A 21,843-nucleotide genomic window follows, 5' to 3' on the forward strand; every position below is an offset into this window, starting at 1 on the left:
AGAATGGAAGCAGACCATGCGACCCATTGAGCTCACACTGACCTTCCAAAGAGTATCCCACCCAAACCCAACCCCCTATCACCGTAACCCTGCATTTCCCATGGTTAACCCACCCAGCTTGCGCATCCCTGGGCACTATGGACAATTTAGCATGGCCAATCCACCTAACCTGCACTTGTTTGAACTGTGGAGAAAACCAAAGCACCTGGAGGAAACCTACACAGACAGAGGGAGAACGTGCAAACTGCACACAGACACTCATCTGCGAACCTGGGTCTCTGGCACTTGAGGCCTAACCACTGAGTCACCATACTGCCCCTTCCGCTGTATATCAGAAACCCAATTTTTCTCCTTTATCTCATTGGTTCTACATTGCTACAGGCCAAGAAGCATTCTCATTTCCTTTGCCGTTTTCACAAGTTTCTTCCTGAGAGGTGGAAGGACTGTTCACACACAATAGCCAATGGCCTCAATCCAGTTTTTAGACGGCCCACTGGTCAGTGTTGAATCTTTTCAGAATGCCGTCTTTGCATCTGTATATTCTGTTGGTGCAGAACCAATTTTGACAACAGAAAATGGGGTCTTGTTTGCTTCCAAATGTTTTGTGGCTATTTTGTGCTGGAGAATTGTGATAATAGCTGTATATTTGTCTTGGACTTCACCTCAATCCAAGCTGACCCAAAGCCCTGTTTGAGATTCTGTGAAATTCCAGCACTGACAGATTTAATGCAAAGAACGGCACAGATCCATAACCATCGGCTTAACGGAGCTTTCATCAACTTAAGTTCAGAAGACTATTTTTAACTTCTCTCTAATCTGTCTATATTGCAGTATAATTTTTTTTCTAATGTTTCTACTGTAAAAATGCACTTGTATCCAAACAATGCAACATTGTTTTCCATGACCACTTAATGAATATATGGCAGAGATCCTGAAAGCTTGCAATCACGTCATTGTTATTATATTTTCGTTATATGAGGAATCCGATATTGTGCTCGATTTTTCATCTCCCTTTTGTCGTGATTCTATTCTGTATTGCAAACCATTATCTTCAAACCCAAAACAAACTACGCTTCCTGGCCACAAATTCCTTTTCCTGGCGTCTGTCAGAGGCTGGAGCCTGTTTGCGCACTCGGTGGTGTCATATGTGACTCTGAGATGAGCTTCCAATCACTTATCCACAACGTAGAGTCAGACCTGCCCAATTCCCCCTTTGTAACATCATTTGATTTTGCCCCTCTGAGCTCTTTCCTACCACCAACGTCACCTCCAACCCACTCCTTTTTTGTGTCTCTGTTTGATTAAAACCTGTATAATTTTTTTTTGGTTTCCCCACCGCATCCCAAAACCAGTTCAGTTCGTCCCCTCCCCCCACTGCACGACACAACCAGCCCAGCTCTTCCCCTCCACCCACTGCATCCCAAAACCAGTCCAGCCCGTCTCTGCCTCCCTAAACTTTTGGGATGCAGTGGGTGAAGGGGAAGAGCTGGGCTGGTTGTGTGGTGCAGTGGGGGGAGGGGACGAACTGGGCCCAGTTCGTCCCCTCCACCGACTGCACCACACCCATCCCTTCCTCCCACCCCAAGCCACACCTCCATCTCCTACCTACTTACCTCATCCCACTTCCTTGACCTGTCTGTCTTCCCTGGACTGACCTATCCCCTCCCTACCTCCCCACCTATACTCTCCTCTCCACTTATTTTCTTTTCTCTCCATCTTCGGTGTGCCACCCCCTCTCTCCCTATTTATTCCAGAACCCTCACCCCATCCCCCTCTCTGATGAAGGGTCTTGGCCCAAGCGTCAGCTTTTGTGCTCCTGAGATGCTGCTGGGCCTGCTGTGTTCATCCAGCTTCACACTTTATTATCTTGGATTCTCCAACATCTGCACTTCCCATTATCACTTTGCTTCACCTGCTGGTCTATTTTAGACATGACTGGCAGAACACTCCAAAGACATGACCCCTGGCGTTCCCTTCAATGTTCCAAGTGTCTTTCATGGAAACCCGTGGCTCCTTCATGATTGAAAATCAGTAAGTAAGTGGTCTCTCAGTGCATGCTGGAAACAACAGACTGGCATCAGGAAATGACGACAAAAGCTTTTGGTTTGTCGCAAACTCCTAAATGGCATCCTGATATCTGTCAGGCAAGCCACCACGCTAGTCTGCATTTGTTGTATTTTCTGCAGTGAACAACATTTCCACACAAGATGGTTGACATAAGCAGTAGGAACTGCAGATGGTGGAGAATCTGAGATAACAAGGTGGAGAGCTGGATGAACACTGCAGGCCAAGCAGCATCATAGGAGCAGGAGACCTGATGTTTCGGGCCTAGGCCCTTCTTCATAAATTTCTGAAGAAGGGCCTAGGCCCAAAACGTCAGCTTCCCTGCTCCTATGATGCTGCTTGGCCTGCTGTGTTCATCCAACTCTACACCTTGTTATCTCTGGCTGAGATAGGAACAGGAACTGGACCTCAGCCTGTTACTCAAACTCTTCAAGTGCCTGAAACCACTGCACTGCTTGTAGGAGGGAGTAGCAGGGTTGTGTCTGGGCTCTTGCCTGGGGCTCAGCCACTCCCATCTGTTTTCTTTCACTTTTTATTCTTTTTATTTCTGCTTTTTTTTCCTGGATTATCTTTTTGGCGTGTGAGTCACCCGGATTGACGTTGCAGTGAGCACGGGCCACGTGAAGACTGGCAGCTGCTTCCTGGCAGTCAGAAACCATGGCAGTGGCATCAGGGACGTCCTCACATGGGGCCAGCAGCTGCTGTGCACGCTTCAAGATGGCGGCACCGGCAAGACAACACCTTGGGTGAAGGCAGCCAGAGCGAGGCTCTTGGCGAGGTGGTCGCCAGCAGAGCCAGGGACTCCTAGATGTGGTGGGCCTAGAGTGGGAACTCCTGGCATCATCAAGGTGGCAGTGCGGGCAGGCACCGCTGATTGCAGGCCTGGAGCAGGGACCCCTGGTTATTGGCAAGGTGGCGACGGATTGCAATCGGGAATTCCCGTATGTGGGGCGATTATGTGTTGAGCACGGGACTTGGTGACAGTGATGTGAGCCCCGTGGCAAGGCTCCTGAAGAGTGGCGACACCTATGTTGGTGGACCTGGCACAGATGGTGCAAGACGGCGCAAGAGGGCTGGCAGTGCAGATGTCTTTGGTGAGCCGGCTCAGAGTCATCCTGGAGGCAGTGGAACAAAAACTTTCTTTTTACTCTTTTTATTCTCAGATCATCCATAATGGCACTGTATTGCGGAAACAGTTGGAGCTTTTCACTGTATCTTACCGTATTATTCACTGCAAGTGACAATAAATAATTCAATACAATTCACTGCGGGCAGCTAGAGGTGGGCTTTAAATATGGGTATAGCTACCATCACTGAAAACCCACCAATTAATAATGGACCAGGAGCTGTATGAAAATCTATCATGCTAGTACAGCTATAAAATACAAGACACAAACCGTTCAGTGTTGTTTTTTTACTTCGCTTAATGTCCATCACTTCCATTAAATTCAGCGTTCAGCAATTGTGCTTTCTGTGTTTGAATTTTCATTTGGAACGTTTTTGCATTTCTCACTGAAATTTCTTCACATGGCGCTTTCATCTTTTGGTGCTCTCTCTCACTCTCTCTCTCTCTCTCTCTCTCTCTCTCTCTCTCTGAGTCTCTCCAGCAGCGTTAGCTGTTGCTTGTCCTTTGAATGCAGAAACTTGGTCATTTCTGCACAAACATGATGAAAAGGTTCTGTGTCTAAGGGGAAATCCATTGATACATCAGGATAGTTTCTGCAAGTTATTATCTCCTACCCTCAGAAGTGAAATTTATGAGATATATTGCCTGGTAGTTCAGGGGTTCAAATCCCACAGCAGGGGACGACATATAGAGTGCTACACTGCCTGAGGTATTGTAATTAAGATGAAACATTAACCCTCTCAGCTCGATGCAAAAAATCCCACATGTAATCATGGACATTCTTCTTGCTCATCTGGCTGGGATTTATTCCCACAATAAGTATCATGAAAGCAAACAAAAAAAAAACAGATTTTCTAGTCGTTGTCATGTTACTGTGTGTGTGTTCTTATGTTTATTTTTATTCAGTTGTGGGACGTGGGCCATCACTATCTGGGTCAGCATTATTGCCCGTCCCTGGTTGCCCTTGGGAAGGTGGTGGTGAGCTGCCTTCTTGACCACTGCAATCCGCATGCTGTAGGTTGACCCACAATGCTGTTAGGGAGGGAATTCCAGGCTTTTGACCTAGCAACAGTGGAAAAAAAAACAGTGATATATTTCCAAGTCAGGATGCTGAGTGGCTCGGAGGGGAACAGGCATGTGGTGGTGTTCCCATGTATTTGCTATGCTTGTCCTAGATGGAATTGGTAGTGGATTTGGAAGGTGCTGTCTGAGAGTCTTTGGTGAATTTCTGCAGTGCATCTTGTAGATAGTACAGAGTGCTGCTACTGAGTGTCAGTAGTCGTGGGAAAGGATATGGGACCAATCAAGCATGCTGCTTTGTCCTGGAAGGTGTCAAGTTTCTTCAATGTTGGAGCTGCACCTGTCCAGGCGAGAAGGGTGTATTCCATCATATTCCTGACTTGTGTCTTGTCGACGATGCACAGGCTTTAGGGAGTCAAGAGGTAAATTATTCACCACAGTATTCCTTGCCTCTGATGTGCTCTTGTAGCCAATCTATTTGTGTGCCAAGCCTAGTTGAGTTTCTAGTCAATGGTAACCACCAGGAGATAATGGGAACTGCAGATGCTGGAGAATCCAAGAGAATAAAGTGTGAAGCTGGATGAACACAGCAGGCCAAGCAGCATCTCGGGAGCACAAAAACTGACGTTTCAGGTGTAGACCCTTCATCAGAGAGGGGGATGGGGAGAGGGTTCGGGAATGAATAGGGGGAGAGGGGGAGGCGGACCGAAGATGGAGAGAAAAGAAGATAGGTGGAGAGGAGAGTATAGGTGGGGAGGTGGGGAGGGGATAGGTCAGTCCAGGGAAGACGGACAGGTCAAGGAGGCGGGATGAGGTAGTAGGTAGGAAATGGAGGTGCGGCTTGAGGTAGGAGGAAGGGATGGGTGAGAGGAAGAACAGGCTAGGGAAGCGGAGACCGGCTGGACTGGTTTTGGGTTGCAGTGGGGGGAGGGGATGAGCTGGGCTGGTTTTGGGATGCGGTGGGGGAAGAGGAGATTTTGAAGCTGGTGAAGTCCACGTTGATTCCATTGGGCTGCAGGGTTCCCAAGCGGAATATGAGTTGCTGTTGCTACAACCTTGGGGTGGCATTATTGTGGCACTGCAGGAGGCCCATGATGGACATGTCATCTGAAGAATGGGAGGGGGAGTTAAATTGGTTCGCGACTGGGAGGTGCAGTTGGTATACTGTATCCATTGTACCCTGTGTGGCGTCCTCTACATTGGGGAAACCAAGCGGAGGCTTGGGGACCGCTTTGCAGAACGCCTCCGCTCGGTTCACAATAAACAACTGCAACTCCCAGTCGCGAACCATTTTAACTCCCCCTCCCGTTCCTCAGACGACATGTCCATCCTGGGCCTCCTGCAATGCCACAATGATACCACCCGAAGGTTGCAGGAACAGCAACTCGTATTCCGCTTGGGAACCCTGAAGCCCAATGGTATCAATGTGGACTTCACCAGCTTCAAAATCTCCCCTTCCCCCACCGCATCCCAAAACCAGCCCATTTCGTCCCCTCCCCCAACTGCATCACACAACCAGCCCAGCCTGTCTCTGCCTCCCTAACCTGTTCTTCCTCTCACCCATCCCTTCCTCCCACCTCAAGCCGCACCTCCATTTTCTGCCTCTGAACCTCATCCCACCTCCTTGACCTGTCCGTCTTCCCTGGACTGACCTATCACCTCCCTACCTCCCCACCTATACTCTCCTCTCCACCTATATTATTTTCTCTCCATCTTCGGTCCGCCTCCCCCTCTCTCCCTATGTATTCCAGAGCCCTCTCCCCATCCCCCTCTCTGATGAAGGGTCTAGGCCCGAAACGTCAGCTTTTGTGCTCCTGAGATGCTGCTGGGCCTGCTGTGTTCATCCAGCCCCACATTTTGTTGTCTTCCTTTAGTTTGTTGTTTGATTACGAAATATACATGGTGAAAGGATTACCACATAGCACATTTTGCAGCATACCACATTAGTGGCGCCGATACGGTGATCAATGTAACGGAGGAAGAGATGGGGTTTAGGGCCAGTGTAGGTATGGAAGAGGGATCGTTCCATGTAACCTGCAAAGAGGCAGGCATAGCTTGGGCCCATGTGGATACCCTGGCCACCCACTTTGCCTGTAGGAGGTGGGAGGATTTGAAAGAGAAGTTTTAGTTTTCAAACACCGCAACTACCCCCCACCCCCCCGCAGTGGTCGAAAACACCCTAGACCGGGTCACCCACATTTCCCACAACTCACCCCTCACACCCGCTCCCCGTAACAACAACCAAAACAGAGTCCTCCTCGCCCTCACGTACCACCCCACCAACCTTCGGATTCAATGCATCATCGCCGACACTTCTGCCATCTGCACTCTGACCCTACCACCGAAGACATTTTTTCCCTCGCCACCCTTAGGTGACTCCCTTATGCGCTCCACACTCCCCTCCAGCACCCCGTACACGCGGCACTTTTCCCTGCAACTGCAGGAAGTGCTTCACCTGTCTCGATACCTCCCGCCTCACCCCCATCCCAGGGGCCAAGAAGAAATTTCCACATCAAGCAGATGTTCACCTGCACACCTGCTCATGTGATATACTGTATTCGCTGTTCCCATTGTAGCCGCCTCTACATCGGGGAAACCAAGCGGAGGCTTCGGGACCTTTGCAAGTCACTAATGCACGAAAGAACTGCACCTACCAGTTGCGAACCGTTTCAACTCTCCCTCCCAATCCTCAGATTATATGTCCATCCTGGGTCTCCTGCAGTGCCACCAGAAGATTGCAGGAGCAGCACCTCATATTCCGCTTGGGAACCCTGCAGCTCAGTGGTATCAATGTGGACTTCACAAGCTTCAAAATCTCCCCTCCTGCTCCCGCAACCCAAAACCAACCCACCTATTCCATCCTGCCACCTCAAGCCCCACCCCCACCTCCTACCTACTAGCCTCTTCCCGCCCCCTTGACCTGTTCGTCCTCTCTGGACTGCCCTGTCTGCTCCCTAACTTCCCACCTGCACTCCATCCATGCTTCTTTGACCTGCCTGTCTCCTGTCCACCTATCTTTTCCTTTATCCATCTTCTATCCGCCTCCCGCTCTCTCCCTATTTATTTCAGAACCCCCTCTCCCTCCTCCATTTCTGAAGAAGTGTCTAGGCCTGAAACGTCAGCCTTCCTGTTGCTCTGATGCTGCTTGGCCGGCTGTTTTCGTCCAGCTGTACACCTTGATACCTCAAAGAAAATCTCAGTGGCCCTGACCAGTTTTTCAATTCCTCTCACAAGGGAAGTACCAGAGGGTTGGAGAACAGAATGTGGTTTGACTTATCAAGATAAATGCAAAACTATTCAATTCCAGTGGAGGTTTGAGATGCAGTGTTGATGTTTGTTCTATGTAGTAGCCTGGCCTTAACTTGTCCTGTGGTGAGATGTAATTTGAAGGGGATGCTGTGCTTTTTTTAACTCGTTTTGGTACGGTATGTGTTACTTGACCTTGTCAGCCTATTTTATAGAGTCATAGTCGTACAGCGTGGAAATGGGCCCTTAGGTCCAACATAATCCCAAACTAAACTAGTCCCAACTGCCTCTTCGTGGCCCATATCCCTTCAGCCTTGTCCTATTTATAAACCTCGATCAGGTCACCTTTTATCCCCTTTGCTCCAGTGAAAAAAGTTCCAGCTGACCCAACCTTCCTTTATCACTGAAACCTTCCATGCTCAGCAACAATCTCGTAAATTTCTTCTGTGCCCACTCTTGCTTAATAATATCCTTCTAAAATAGGGCAACTGTAAATTTGTACTGTAGAAATCTTCAAGATGAGAAAAACATTAAAAGCAAACAAACCAGGAAATGAAGGGATCAAATTGTAGTTCAGGAAGTGGAAAAATGGAAGTGGCTTGAGTGCAGCAGGTTCTGGACTAACGTGCACTGTAGTTCTGAAAGGGCATTTCACCGGTGTGAGTGGAAAGTTGTAGATGAAATAGTGACTTGAATCTTCAAGTACGCTCTCTCTCCAATTGATGTTGGAAACTCCTTCATGTTTCTAATGACGAATCCCAGGTTTCGCTGCTGTTGTCTAGCTGATAGCCAGCCTTCAAACTGTTTCAAAGAGGAAAAGAACAAAGAAAATTACAGCACAGGAACAGGCCCTTTGGCCCTCCAAGCATGCGCCGTTCCAGATCCTTTATGTAAACCTGTCGCCTGTTTTCCAAGGATCTGTTCCCTTTGCTCCCTGCCCATTCATGTTTCTGTCTAGATACATCTTAAATGACGCTATTGTGCCCGCCTCGAACGCCTGCGTTGACAACGCGTTTCAGGCACCCACGACTCTCTGCATAAAGAACTTTCCACTCATATGCCTTAAACTTTTCCCCTCTCACCTTGAAATTGTGACGTCTAGTAATCCCCCCACTCTGAGATGGAAAGCTTCTTGCTATCCACCCTGCCTATACCTCTCATGATTTTGTCGACATCAATCAGGTCCCCCCCTTCAACCTCCGTGTTTCTCATGTAAATAATCCCAATCTACTCAACCTCTGTTCATAGCTAGTGCCCTCCATACCAGGTAACATCCTGGTGAACCTCCTCTGCACCATCTCCAAAGTATTCACGTCCTATTGGTAATGTAGCGACCAGAACTGTACGCCGTATTCCAAATGTGAATCAAAGTCCTATAAAACTGCAACATGACATGCCAACTCTTATACTTGATACCCCGTCTGATGAATGAAAGCATGCCGTATGCCTTCTTGACCACTCTATTGACCTGCGTTGCCACCGTCTGGGTGCAATGGACCTGAACACCCAGATCTCTCTGTGCATCAATTTTCCCCAGGGCTTTTCCATTTCCCGTACAGTTCGCTCTTGAATTGGATCTTCCAAAATGCATCACCTCGCATTTGCCCGGATTGAACTCCATCTGCCATTTCTCCACCTAACTCTCCAATCTGTCTATATTCTGCATTGTCCAACAGTCCCCTTCGCTATCCGCTACTATCTGTTTTGCATCGGTTTTGCACAAAACTAGATTTCTGTTCTATTTTTGCAAGTGAATTGTTTCAAATTAGTTGCTGTTCTTTGTAAATCACAATCATGAATGCACATCCAAGCAGTGGGGAGAGGGTGAGAATGGATTTGAGACGTCATGAAGTCGGAGATTTGTCATAATCCGCAAATATTGTCATGATAATTTTTAAAATTCACGAGCATGTCATTGATGTTGCTTTCTTGGGCTGCATTTGCTATCCATCCAGAATTGCTGTTGAGAAGGTTGTGGAGAATTGGCCTGTTGAATAGCTGCAATGCACGTGGTATGAATATATTAATGAACTACTGAGGACAGGAGATGAATTGCTTTTACTCAGTGGAAATGAAGTAACAGTCATACAGTTCCAGATCAGGATTCTGCTGATTTTGACAGGGAACATGCAGATTCTGGAGCTGCTGTTTAAATATTTTTGGGTGGTAGGGTTCACACAATTATCAGGTACTGTGGAAGGAGTTTGATGAATTGGTGCATTGTCTCATTGTAACTCCCCATCTCAAACAACAGTTCATTCTAGATCCATTGTTAATTGTAAATTTTCAGTTCGACCGAAAGGAAAAACAGTATTGAGGGATATGGACCAAAGGCAATATGGAGGTAGGCCACAATTAAGTTATAACCTCATTGGATGGTAGAAAGTGTTTGAAGGGTTGAATGGCTGACTTGTTTTCCTATATCCTTACGTAAGAAGGGGGATCAATCAATGGGATGATTTGACTGCATTGCTGTCGTTTATCGATAGTGTTGTCGGAGTCGCACTCGTTCAGCTGAGTGAAGAGTATTTCATTGACACCCGGATTTGGAGTTTATCGGCAGTGGACAGATGTTGAGAAGTCTACTTGCTGTAGAATCTATTGTCTCTGATCTACGGTTCCAGTCACATTGATGAACATAGATCCAAGAACACTTCAGCAGAGGAACAGGCCCTTTGGCATGCAATGTTGTGCTAAACATGATGCCAAATTTAGCTAAAGCCTTCTGAATGTCCTTGATTCATATCCCTACATTCCTTGTATATTCATGTACGTATATAAAAGTGTCTTAAACGGCCCTATTGTATCTGCTTCCACAGCCACCCCGGCAGTGCTTTTCAGACTCCTACCACTCTCTGTATATAAGAATTGTCTCTGACATCTCCTTTGAACTTTCCTGCTCTCACCTTAAATACATGCCCCCAGTTTTAGACATTTCAAATCTGGGAGAAGGGTTACAGTCAGAATCTGTCTATGCATGTCATAAATTTGTAAACCTCTATCAAGTCTTCCCTCAACCTCTGCCACTGCAGAGAAAACAGCCTGAGTCTTTCCAGCCTCTCCTTTCTAGCTCAAGCCCTCAAATCCAGGCAACCTCTTCTGCACCGTATTCAAAACCTCCACGTCCTTCCTGTAACATGACGACCAGAATTGGATACAATTCTTAAGAGTGCAATACTTAAGGCCGAACCAAAGTGTTCTAAAGCTGGAACATGACATCCTGATTCTTGTGCTTGATTCCCGAACTAATAAAGGCAAGCATGCCATGCGTCTTCTTTGCCACTCTATCAACTTGTGTGGCCCCTTTCGGGGAGCTATGAACTGAATCCCAAGATCCCTGTGTACACAAATGCTGCTCAGGGTCCTGCCATTAACTGTATATTTTTCCTTAACATTTAATTTCCCAAAGTGGAGCACTTCACACTTAGTGGATTAAAATTCACTAGCCATTTCTGCAACGGATCTGTATCCTTCTGTATCCTTTTATGACTTTCTACCCTAACTACCACTCTACCAATCATTCTATCGTCTAAAAACTTACTAACCCATCCATCTATCTTGTCACCTCAGTCATTTTATATATATACCACAACAGCAGAGGTCCCAGTACAGATCCCTGCAGAACACAATAGTCCTGGATCTGTAGCCTAAAAAGCACGTTTCCACCACCACCCTCTGCCTTCTCTGGGCAAGCCAGTTGTGAATCCAAGCAGCTAAGTGACCACGGACCCCATGGATCTTAATCTTCTGGATGATCCTACGGTGAAGCGCCTTGTTTTCAGCCTTGCTAACATCCATGTCAACAATATCCACCACTCTATCTTCAATGATCACATTAGTTACCTCCTCAAAAAATTCAATCAATTTAGTAAGACATGACCTGCCCTGCACAAAGCCATGCTGACTGTCCCTAATTGGGCCATGCTGTTCCAAATACAGATAAATACAATCCCGAAGAATTCTGTCCAATAGCTTCCCAATGAACGATGAGAGACTCTCTAGTCTATAGTTTCCTGGATTGACCCGATTTACCTTCTTGAACAGAAGAAGAACATTTAGCAACTTGCTCGTCCTCAGTACATCTCCAGTGGTTACCAAGGATACAAAGATATTGCTGAATGCCCCGACAATCTCCTCTCTCACCTCGCTCAAAATCCTTGAGTAGATACCATTGGGTCCTGAGGACTTATCCACCTTAATGCTCTTTCTTGATCTCAAAATGCTGTTATCGTATGAGCATGCTCCACACAAATCCCACTATCCTCCACACCCTTCGCCTGAGTGAATAGTGATGCACAGTACTCATTTCGGATCTTGCCCATATCCTCTGCTTCCGTACACAAGTTCCCTCCTTTATCCTGAATGATCCTACTTTCTCACTATTTATCCCCTTGTTTTTGATGTATGCACAGAATGCCTTGGGATTTCCTTCAACCCTCCTTGCCAAGGTCATTTCATCGCCCTTTCTTTTTCTGCTTTTTCTAATGTCGACCCTGTTCGATTTTAGTTTCCTAAACCTGACATATTTCTGTTTTTGTCCCTTTTGACTAACTTCACAACCTCCCCAATTATCCAAGGGTCTTTACCTCGCCATCCTTGTCCTTCCTCCTTCCTGATCCTAAACTCATAAGCAGGCCTTTAAACAATTCCCATATGGCAAATGTGACAGCTCCCCCCAATTAACACTCCCCAGCTCCTACCTAAAATTGATATAATTTACTCTCCCCCAAGGTCCTGACTTATCCTTCTTCATAGCAATCTTAAAATTGAAGGAGTTGTGATCACTATTTCCAAAATGCTTTCCCACACTTCTCACCAGTTACCTGACCAGGACAAAGTCCAGCATGGCCCATCTTCTATCCATATACTGTGTCAAGAAACTCTCTTGGATAGACTTAATTAAATTCTTAAGCTCACGGATTCTGTGACAGTCAAAGAGAAGCAGTGAATTTTTCTAACCTCATTTCCAACACCTGGCGCATAGCCTTGCATGGCTTGGATAGCACTTGTACATTTAAAACAAAAATGTAAGGATGATGTTCAGGTAAGGACATGGAATTTTGTCATGTGGTCATATTCTCTCTTGTTGGAGCTGATTGCTGCTTAGCACTTGTGTGGTGCAAATGTTACTTATCGTTTATCAGGCCAAGCCTGATCGTTGTGCAAGTCTCACTGTATTTTCTCATCGTTGATTTCACTGTTGGAAAAGTCATGAATTCTGCTGGACACCTGGACAATATTCAATGAACATTCATGTCTTCACTTTGGTTCAAATGAAGACATGACTTCAGCCAGTGCAGGTATCCAGTGAATGCCACTGACTCAATTTTCTATTCGTCTGCTTCACACCACATTCAATCAGAAATTGGCTTGGTGGAAATGACAGATTGCAGTTTCCTTCCTTTTCAAGCTCAGGATCTCTGATCGTATTTGTGGTAAATCCTGAATGAGGTTATGAGAAGTGTGAGCCTGACGAAAAGTAAACTGAGCCTTAGTGTGCAACTGTTTGACAGCACTGTCATCCAGATGTTGCATTACTTTGCTGATGATTGAGAATACATTGAGGCCATAATTGGTCAGCACAATTTGTCTGACTATTACATGATAGGTCATCTTTCTCTGAAATGTGAGTGTCGCAAGTGTTTAAAAATGTACTGGAAAACATTTACTGTTGGTGTGCTGACCTTGGGGCACATTGTTCCAATACAGTTTGTGGAATGCTGCCAGGTGCCATGGCATTTGCAGTATCCAGAACATTCAGTCTTGTCATTGCGTGAAATAACTTGAATTGCGTGTAAGTTAAGATCTGTGATGCCTCCTCAGGATGAGGGCAAGAAGATCATCCAGACTGATGCTCTGAATGGTTTCATCTGCCTCTTCACCTTTTGTTCGTAACATCTTGTAATAACTGCCATGTAGCCTGATGAGAAACTAAAGCTCATCTTGATTCATTTGCATTCGAAGGTACCTATTTTTCCCAAACAAAAGGACCCATCACTGAGCGGGAAGTATGGAGAATGTTATAGACATCAGTGGTGAAACAATGGTGGATCTTGACCAAAAAACCATTGTTATGTTGGTGAAATGCAAACAAAAATCTATATGATGTAAACTTTATTGTCAGCTAATCCCTTTAACAAATGACAGATTCTGATGTTGGTTCCTGGAAAGCCTCCATTGTTGGAGGACGAGAAGCCGTATCCAATTGAAGCAGCACAGGCTTCTGCGATGACTGTGGAAACCACTGCTTATGCCTTGCTTCAAGCGTTGTCAAGGAATGATATTGACTATGCAACACCGATTGCGAGGTGGCTAACGATGCAACAGAACTATGGTGGTGGATTTCACTCGACGCAGGTAAATGCTTGAGATCACAACAACAGGCATTCAGATATTTCCATTGATCATGTTACTAACTGGTGGTTGTTGCAGTTTGCAATCAAACTGGACACTGCATTTTCATCTGCAGGTTTGGTGCATTGGCACAAATACCAGTTCTTCAATGGTGTTAATCCTTGGTTAAATTCTTACATGCACTTTGCCTGTGCATCACTTTTCCTTTTGGCATTGTCCTTGAAAAGTGCCTGTTTCTGTAAATCTTCACTTACTTGTCATAGGATCATTGAGGGACAGCATAATAGAGTGCCATGGCAATGGAACAGACCCTTCAGCAAATTGTATGTGCCCTCACAAGATGCAAGTCCCGAACTATTCTCATCACATTTCCCAGCACTCGACCCAGAGCCTTGTATGCCTTGGCATCGCAAATGCCCAATCAAAGACTTGTTAAATGTTATCACGGTTTCTGCCTCTACCACCCACACAGTCGGTGCGTTCCACATTCTCACCACAGGTTGGGTGCAAAAACAAGTAAGTTTCCTCAAGAGATAGTAGGAACTTGCCAATGCTGGAGAATCTGAGAGAGCAAGGTGTAGAACTGGATGAACACTGCGGGCCGAGCAGCATCAGAGAAGCAAGAAAGCTGACGTTTCAGATCGAGACCCTTCTTCAAAACCCAGGGAGGAGAAGGGGATTCTGTAAAAAATAGTGAGAAGTTGGGAGGCAGACAGAAGATGGAGAAAGGAGAAGATAGGTGAACTGTCCCATGCTGTCCACTCACTGTCCCCTGCTCCAGAATCATAGAATCAGAGAATTGTACAGAATTGAACAAGCACTTCATTCCATTGTGTCTGTAACCACCGAAGCCACACTAAGTTCACATTCGGCTCATGTTCTAGCAATAGGCCTATTGCCTTGAATGTTATTTCATTTTACGTGCTGTACCAACCCTTTTTCTTTAACGTGAAAAGATTATCCACCTCAACTGAAGTCCCAGACAATGAATTCCAATCCCCCAGCACCTTCTGGGTGTCTTTTCTTTCCTGAAATTCCTTCTGAGCTTTTAGCTTAAATGTATGTATCTCTTCCTCTACCACCACCGCCCCCCGACCGACCCCATTATGGACCTTCTTTTTACCTCGCCCCTACCCATATTAATCTAAACAATTTTTTCAGGACCTCCTTCAACCTTCTCTACTCGAAAGAAAACAATCCAACCTTATCCAGATAAAACAGTGATGCTAGAGACAATGGGAACTGCAGATGCTGGAGAATCCAAGAGAACAAAGTGTGGAGCTGGCTGGAAAAAGCAGGCCAAGCAGCATCTCGGGAGCACAAAAGCTGATGTTTCAGGCCTAGACCTTTAATCAGAGATCGGCAACAGTGATGCTGCCCGGCCTGCAGTGTTCCTCCAGCTCCACACTGTGTGATCTCAGACTCCAGCATTGGCAGTTATTGCTAACGCAAACTTATCCAGACTCTCCCAAGAGTTAAAATGCTTCACCCCCTCAGAACATCCTGATGAATGTCCTCCACACATGCTCAAATGCAAACACCTTCCTTCTATAATGGAGAGACCAGAACTGCACTGAGCACTTCAGCTGGGGCCTAACAAAAGTCCTGTACAGCTCTTGAGCCAGATGCTTTCTGAACTGCCCCTTTAAGCTGCCATTCCATGTTCAGGAATCTGTGGACAAGCACCCCAAGATCACACCATTCCTCTGATCTTCCTAGTGTCCTGGCATTTCTTTGAATGATTCCTTGCCTTGTTAGTTTGTCCAAATTGCCTTATTGATCAGGGTTAACATTCCATCTACCGTTGACCTGCCCATTTGACCAATCTGTAACTTTGGATTCAACTTGCTGTATTTTCCTGGACCCCCCGAGCTTTACCTTCTTTGCCACGCTCCCATTTGGGACCCTGTCCAAGTCTTTGCTGAAATCTATTTTCACTACATCAACTCCCATCTGCACACTCTGTCACCTCTTTGAAAGAATCATCTAAGTTTGTGAGGCGTGACCTCCCTCTGACAAAGCTATGCTGACGGTCGCTGATCAGACCCCACTTCTTGAAATGGAAATTAAGTCTGCCGTTCAGAATTTTCTCCAATATTTTCCTCTCTACTGATGTGATACTCACCGGTCTGTAATACTCTGCTTTATGTTTGTCACGCATTTTGATAAGTGGAACTATGTTACCTGTTCTCCAGTCCTTTGGTACTTTTGAAAGCTCTGTATGAGGGCGAGTGGAATTTTTTCTCTCATCTCCCTGGGCATCGTGGCATACACCTCATCCAAACCTGGGATTTGTCCAATTTTAAATTCACCAAAACACCTAACATCTCCCCAGTCTCTGTTAATTCTGTCCGAGAATTGTGTGCTCCTTCTCACATGTAAAAGCTGATGTGAAATTCTCGTTTAACACCTGACATTGCCCTCCAGTTCAAACCGTTCATTTGCCTCTTCATCCCTAATGAGACCTGGTTTTCCCTGGGTTTTCTCTTTCCGTCTGAGACACTTGTAGAAGATTTTGAGATTCTCCCTCATCCTAATCTTGGTCACCAGTGTTCTGTTGCCCTGTATTTGTTCTCTGATTTGCTGTGACGAGATGCCCCTGCACACTATACATCATCATCATCATGGTGGTTTCTCGCAGATATGGATGACACTCTCCCACTCTCAGGCTGAATTGACCGCCGGCTGCACAGACCGATGCAGCTACCGTCGGCTCTGTTGCACTCGGGGCACAAGGCAGTCGTGGGAAGGGGTGAGGGAGGTGTTGGTGTGGCTGCATGGCTTCCGCTGCTTCCAAAGGCAAGCCGCAAAGTGTTTGATGCCTTCCCAGGTGCTCTTCAGGCTTTGGGCCGTCTTAGGCCGGCGATTCCCAGGTGTCTGCAGGAATGTCGCACTTCACCATTGAGGACTTGAGTTTATCACCGAGTGCTTCCTCTGCACATCTGGGTCTCGCCTGCTTTTTTGAAGCTGGGATGAGAACATGGGGAGAGTCTCGTGTCAGTCATACAGATGAAGTGTCCAGCCCATTGTAGCTGATCGAGGATGGTCAGTGCCTCAGTGCTGGGGATGTTGGCCTGGTTGACGTTAGTGCGTCCACAGGGACTCTTGTTCCCTTGATGACTGTTATACACCTCCCTATTCCTTTTTATCTGGTCAAAGAACAAAGAAAATTACAGCACAGGAACAGGCGCTTCGGCCCTCCAAGCCTGCGCCAGATCCTATTGAAAGTAGCGTGTTGATGCATTTGTGTAATGATTGTGTTTTGTTTGAGTCCTAACATTCAAAGCAGTGTAAGAATGTCTTTGTGCAGCAGGCAAGGTGTCATGAGATTGAGCCTTCATACACTTGCAAGATGTTGAAAATTTGCCATTATTTATTAAAACACTGATAAATTTCCATGATCAACATTTCTGTTACACTGCAATGATTATCCCGTGGCATGTAAAATCAGAAAGATTCGACAAAATGAGACTGGGTCATGCCCGAGTCTTGCGGAGTTGGGTCAGCATGCAGGGAGAATGTTTGCATTTCATGTATGTGGAAGTACTGAAATATTTCCATGAATCTAAAAGTCACTTTTCCCTTCATTGAAGGACACAATCATTGCCTTGGAAGCTTCATCATGATATGACATTGCATTTCTGAAGAGGGAAGAAGAAATCAACATGCAAATTCAATTCCATGGTTTTGGAAGTCCCATTGAGAACACGATTCATGTGCGCTGGCATAATGCTCTGACCGAGAAAGAATCGAAGGTGAGTTTGTAGTTTGGAAGATCGCAGCAATTTATGCATCAACTTGTTCATCAATAATGTTCCATTGCTTTCAAACTGCATTTTCCACTCTGCAAGATAATAACTGTTAGAACAAGCAACAGGATGGGTAGATGGGCTATGGGGAATGCAATGGCACAAAACCCAATCCATTCGACAACATATTTCAGATATGTCGACAAATTAAATATTCCAGCAGAGGGATAAAACAAGGAAGATGAGAGTGAGGAGGCAAGAGTTCTGATGACAAAAGAACACGAACTTAACTTGATCCATTTGAGCAAAAAAGCAGGCACACAAACAAATAATCAGCTAACAATGCACATGTGCAACGGAGGCTACAGGCGGACTAAGAATGCTGAATTGTTGTCATGCGTATTGCTGAAAGGGTAATTGAAACAGATTCTGTGGTAAATTTGAAGAAATACAGATAATGCGTCTCAGGATGTTGGAGAAAGAACATTTATGGACTGAGGCAAATTGTATTGCCCTTTTCAGGAGTTATTTGGGTCAAAATGAATTCAAAGACTTTCTTCTGTGCTGAAAGCTTTAGCTTAGTTGCAGCTGGATCACAATTTCTGTTCCTGGTAGTATTTAGCAAACTGTTAAAAGTGAACGTCACTGCACAGAATTCCAAACATGACTCCAATCAGTAGAGAAAATATCCAAGGGGTATGATGAGTTGTATCCTCTCATGTTGAACAATGCAGCTACAGATACAATGGAGGCACTGATGATAATCTTCCAAGAATCCTTAGATTGTGGAAAATTCTTAGAGGATTGAAAGATTGTGAACATAACACCTTTATTACAAAGATACTTCAATAAAATAGTGAGCAAGTATTGCCAATTTAGGTCAACCTGGGAAGATGTTCATGCCGGCAATGAAAGATGAAATAACAGGGTACTGAGTGTGCTATAACATCCTACAGAGTTAACATCCTTTCATAAAGGGGAAATAATACTTGACAAACTTGCTACAGTGCTTTGAGAAGGAAACAAACATTACTGACGAAGGACCACCAGTTGATGTCGTACATTGAGATTTCAACAAAGCATTTGATAAGGTACAGCTCATAAGGTGTCTCAAAAGAAAAGAGCCCACGTGTTCAAGCGTAGTATGTTAGGATGGACAGAGGACTGCATCGTACATAGAAGTAGAGTCGTAGCAGCAAGATGGTAACTGACAAATCATGTACGGCCACAGAGCGAATGCCGCGGATGCCATACACCTCATGTTGACTGGGTTGATTTCGGAAATGGCGTAGGGGATTGCCATGCTTAGGAAAGCTGGGCGGGCTGGGACGACATTCATTGGAGTTTATAAGATTGAAACAAATCTTATTTTTTCAACATTTAAGATGCTTAAGAGGCTTGATAGTGTATATCCGTAGAGATTACTCCCATTGTGAAAGATTTTACGACCAGAGGCCACATTTTCAAATTGGTTGCCTATTAATTTAGGGGAAGAATTACTTCTTTCAGGTTGTAGCAATCTATTGAACACTTTGGCAGAGAAGGTTTTAGAGGTAATGCCATTAATTATATGCTCGGCTGAGATGGCCAGGTTAATTGTTAAATCAAGGAACAACGACAATGAGAAAAGGGTAGTCTTTACAGCGGAAGATACTTCAAGGATCCCCTTATTACTAAAGAATACAGGGAGGAATTAAACACATCACTACCACACCATCACTACCATGAGAGAAGTTGTAGTAGACAATCTAATGGAGTAAAAGCAGATTAGACTCTTTGCCGTGATGGTTTACTTTCTAAGATTCTGAACAATGAGCTTCAGAGTCGGTGTATGCATTGATTGTAATTTCCCAAAAAGTTTTAGATTCGAGAGTAGCATCTGAGGGCTGGAAAAATGCTGATGTGACATTCCTATTTAAAAAGGAGAGAGGCAAAAAGAAGATAACTACAACCGAACCAGCCTAACATCTATTGTTGGAAATATGTGGTGATCAACTATGAAGAAAATAATAGCAGGACATTTGGAAAATCAGAATCTAATCAAACAGAATCACCATAGCCTGCTGAAAGAGAAATTATGTCTGGCAAATTTGTTTTGGTTTTTGGAGGAAGTTTTGGAAGGAGAATTAATAGAGGAAAACCAGTAAATGTGTTGTGTTTGGACTTGGAGAAAGCATTTGAGAATGTACTCAAAAGTAATAAGCTGAGAGCTGAGGTTTTGAAGGTAGTATATTGCGATGGTTCAGTATGCTTTGCATGTTCTGGAAGGAGAGATCACATCTCGAGTGAAATGCACCAAGTGAATATATATTTTGGGGAACTTGGTGGCAATGTGGCAAGTCAGCGCAGAGGGTAAGAGGTGCCATTTGCTTGCTTTTTTTTGCCTGATAGTTCGTAAGCAGTTTTTGTTGAGACAGGGTGAATTGAAGCCAGAATCAGGGACCTAGAGGGTGAACCAGGTTCATTGGTTGGTGATCGCTACTGGTTTAAGAATCTATTATCGGTAGCTTTCAGATTGAAAGTAAATCGGAGAAATATTTACAGGCTACAAACTAAAAGACCAGAATGTTTTCAAATCAAATTAAGATCCAAGTAATTGAAATGGAGATGCCAGGCCAGATGATGATTTATTCCTACATGACGGGGGAGTGGTCAGACCCCATACTCCAGCTCAGGGTTGATGAACTGGAATCTCAGTTTCGACCAATCAACAAATCATGTGGGGCAGAGTTACCAGGGAATGTTGTGCTTCAGGAGGCAGTCACACACCTTAGATTAACTAGCTGAAACTCGGTCAGTGGCCAGAGACGTGAGAGTGTGACAAAGAACAGGGCAGGTGGAAGGATCCAGGATGTAGTGCAGAAGGAACCTTGGCCTTTGATCTTATCTAACAGGTTTGAGATTCTTTCTTCCTGTGTGGATGAGAGTGCAGGGTATAGGGAAGATGAGTAAACTGACTGTAGCACTGTGGTACAGGGGGGACATTCAGGAGGGGATAAAAAGTGAAATGTAGTTATAATCAGAGGTAGTGTAGTTTGGGGAATGAACACTGTTCGTTGTGACTAGGATCGAGAGTCTCGAAAGTAGTGTTGCCTGCCTGGTGCCCAGGTTCAGGATATTCCATCTCGGCTACAAAGGAACTTGAAGTGGGAGGAGTAGAAATCCAGCTTTTGTGGTCCACACAGGTACCATTGATATGGAAGAAAGAGGAAAGAGGTTCTGCTGAGGGATTATGAGCACTGAGGTGCTGAATGAGAAAGCAGAACCAGAATGGTAATAATCTCTGGATTATTATCTGAGCAATTTGGCACGGTGTGAGCATCATTATAGATGCAAATGCATTGTTCAAATGGTGGCATGGCAGAAATGTGTTTGAATTCATGGGACATTGGCATCGGTATGGGGAAGGAGGGAGTCGTTCTGTTGTTATAGGCTCGACGAGAATCATTTTGGGACAAGTATCCTGGCAAAATACAGAGCTCGGTCTTGGGGTAGGGCGTTAAAATAAAAAGTGTGGAGCGGGTGAGCTCAGTTGCATGGAAAATTGTGGAAAGAGTTAGAAGCTGGTAAGTGCTCAGCAAAGTTTCCAGAGCAAGTAATAGGACAAAAAGTATCGAAATGGTCAGGAATCTCACTTCAGCTGCAGCAGATAAGAAGGGTGGCTGTAAATGCCAGACTGAAGATCTTGTATTGAATTGCAGGGAGTGTATGAAACAAAGTGAATGAGTTTGTGGAGCAGATTGAAATTGACAGATACATCACTCTGGGTATCACAGAGAGGTGGTTGTTAGGGGATAAGTGTTGGGAACGAAATATCCAATGATTCATGTCCGATAGAAAGAACAGGCAAGTGGACAGAGATAACAAAGCGTGGAGCTGGATGAGCACAACAGGCCAAGAAGCATCTCAGGAGCGTAAAAGCTGACGTTTCGTGCCGAGACCCTTCTACTTCTGTGTGTTCGTCCTGCTGTGTTCATCCAGCTCCACACTTTGTTAACTTGGATTCTGAAGCATCTGCAGTTCCCATTATCTCCGATACAAATGGACAGAGATGCCAGGGTTGGCTTGTCAGTAAGAAATGAAGTCGCGCTGAAGGAACCACAGCTCTTGTGCTTGTTTATTAATGACTTGGAGGAAAGAGGTGCATGTGCTGTGGCTAAATTTGTAGATGACTGAAAAAATATTTAGAAAGACAAGGCATGGCACAGAAACAGAGATTTACCAGGATGTGACTTGGATCGGAATGTATTAGCTGTAAGGTGGGTTTGGTGGAAATGTTGTGTC

General features: G+C 45.2%; 1 long non-coding RNA gene across 1 annotated transcript in view; it reads left to right on the forward strand.

The window, feature by feature from the left end:
* The window catches only part of LOC132207355 (uncharacterized), a 233,827-nt gene that overhangs the window by 74,751 nt on the left and 137,233 nt on the right, over positions 1-21,843 (forward strand). Inside the window, exons 2-3 of the long non-coding RNA XR_009443446.1 lie at positions 13,604-13,813; positions 17,404-17,565. This is a non-coding gene — a long non-coding RNA (uncharacterized LOC132207355). The remainder of the gene's footprint in view (positions 1-13,603; positions 13,814-17,403; positions 17,566-21,843) is intronic.

The sequence above is a fragment of the Stegostoma tigrinum genome, chromosome 46, assembly GCF_030684315.1.
Source record: "Stegostoma tigrinum isolate sSteTig4 chromosome 46, sSteTig4.hap1, whole genome shotgun sequence".
Classification (NCBI taxonomy): Eukaryota; Metazoa; Chordata; class Chondrichthyes; order Orectolobiformes; family Stegostomatidae; genus Stegostoma; species Stegostoma tigrinum.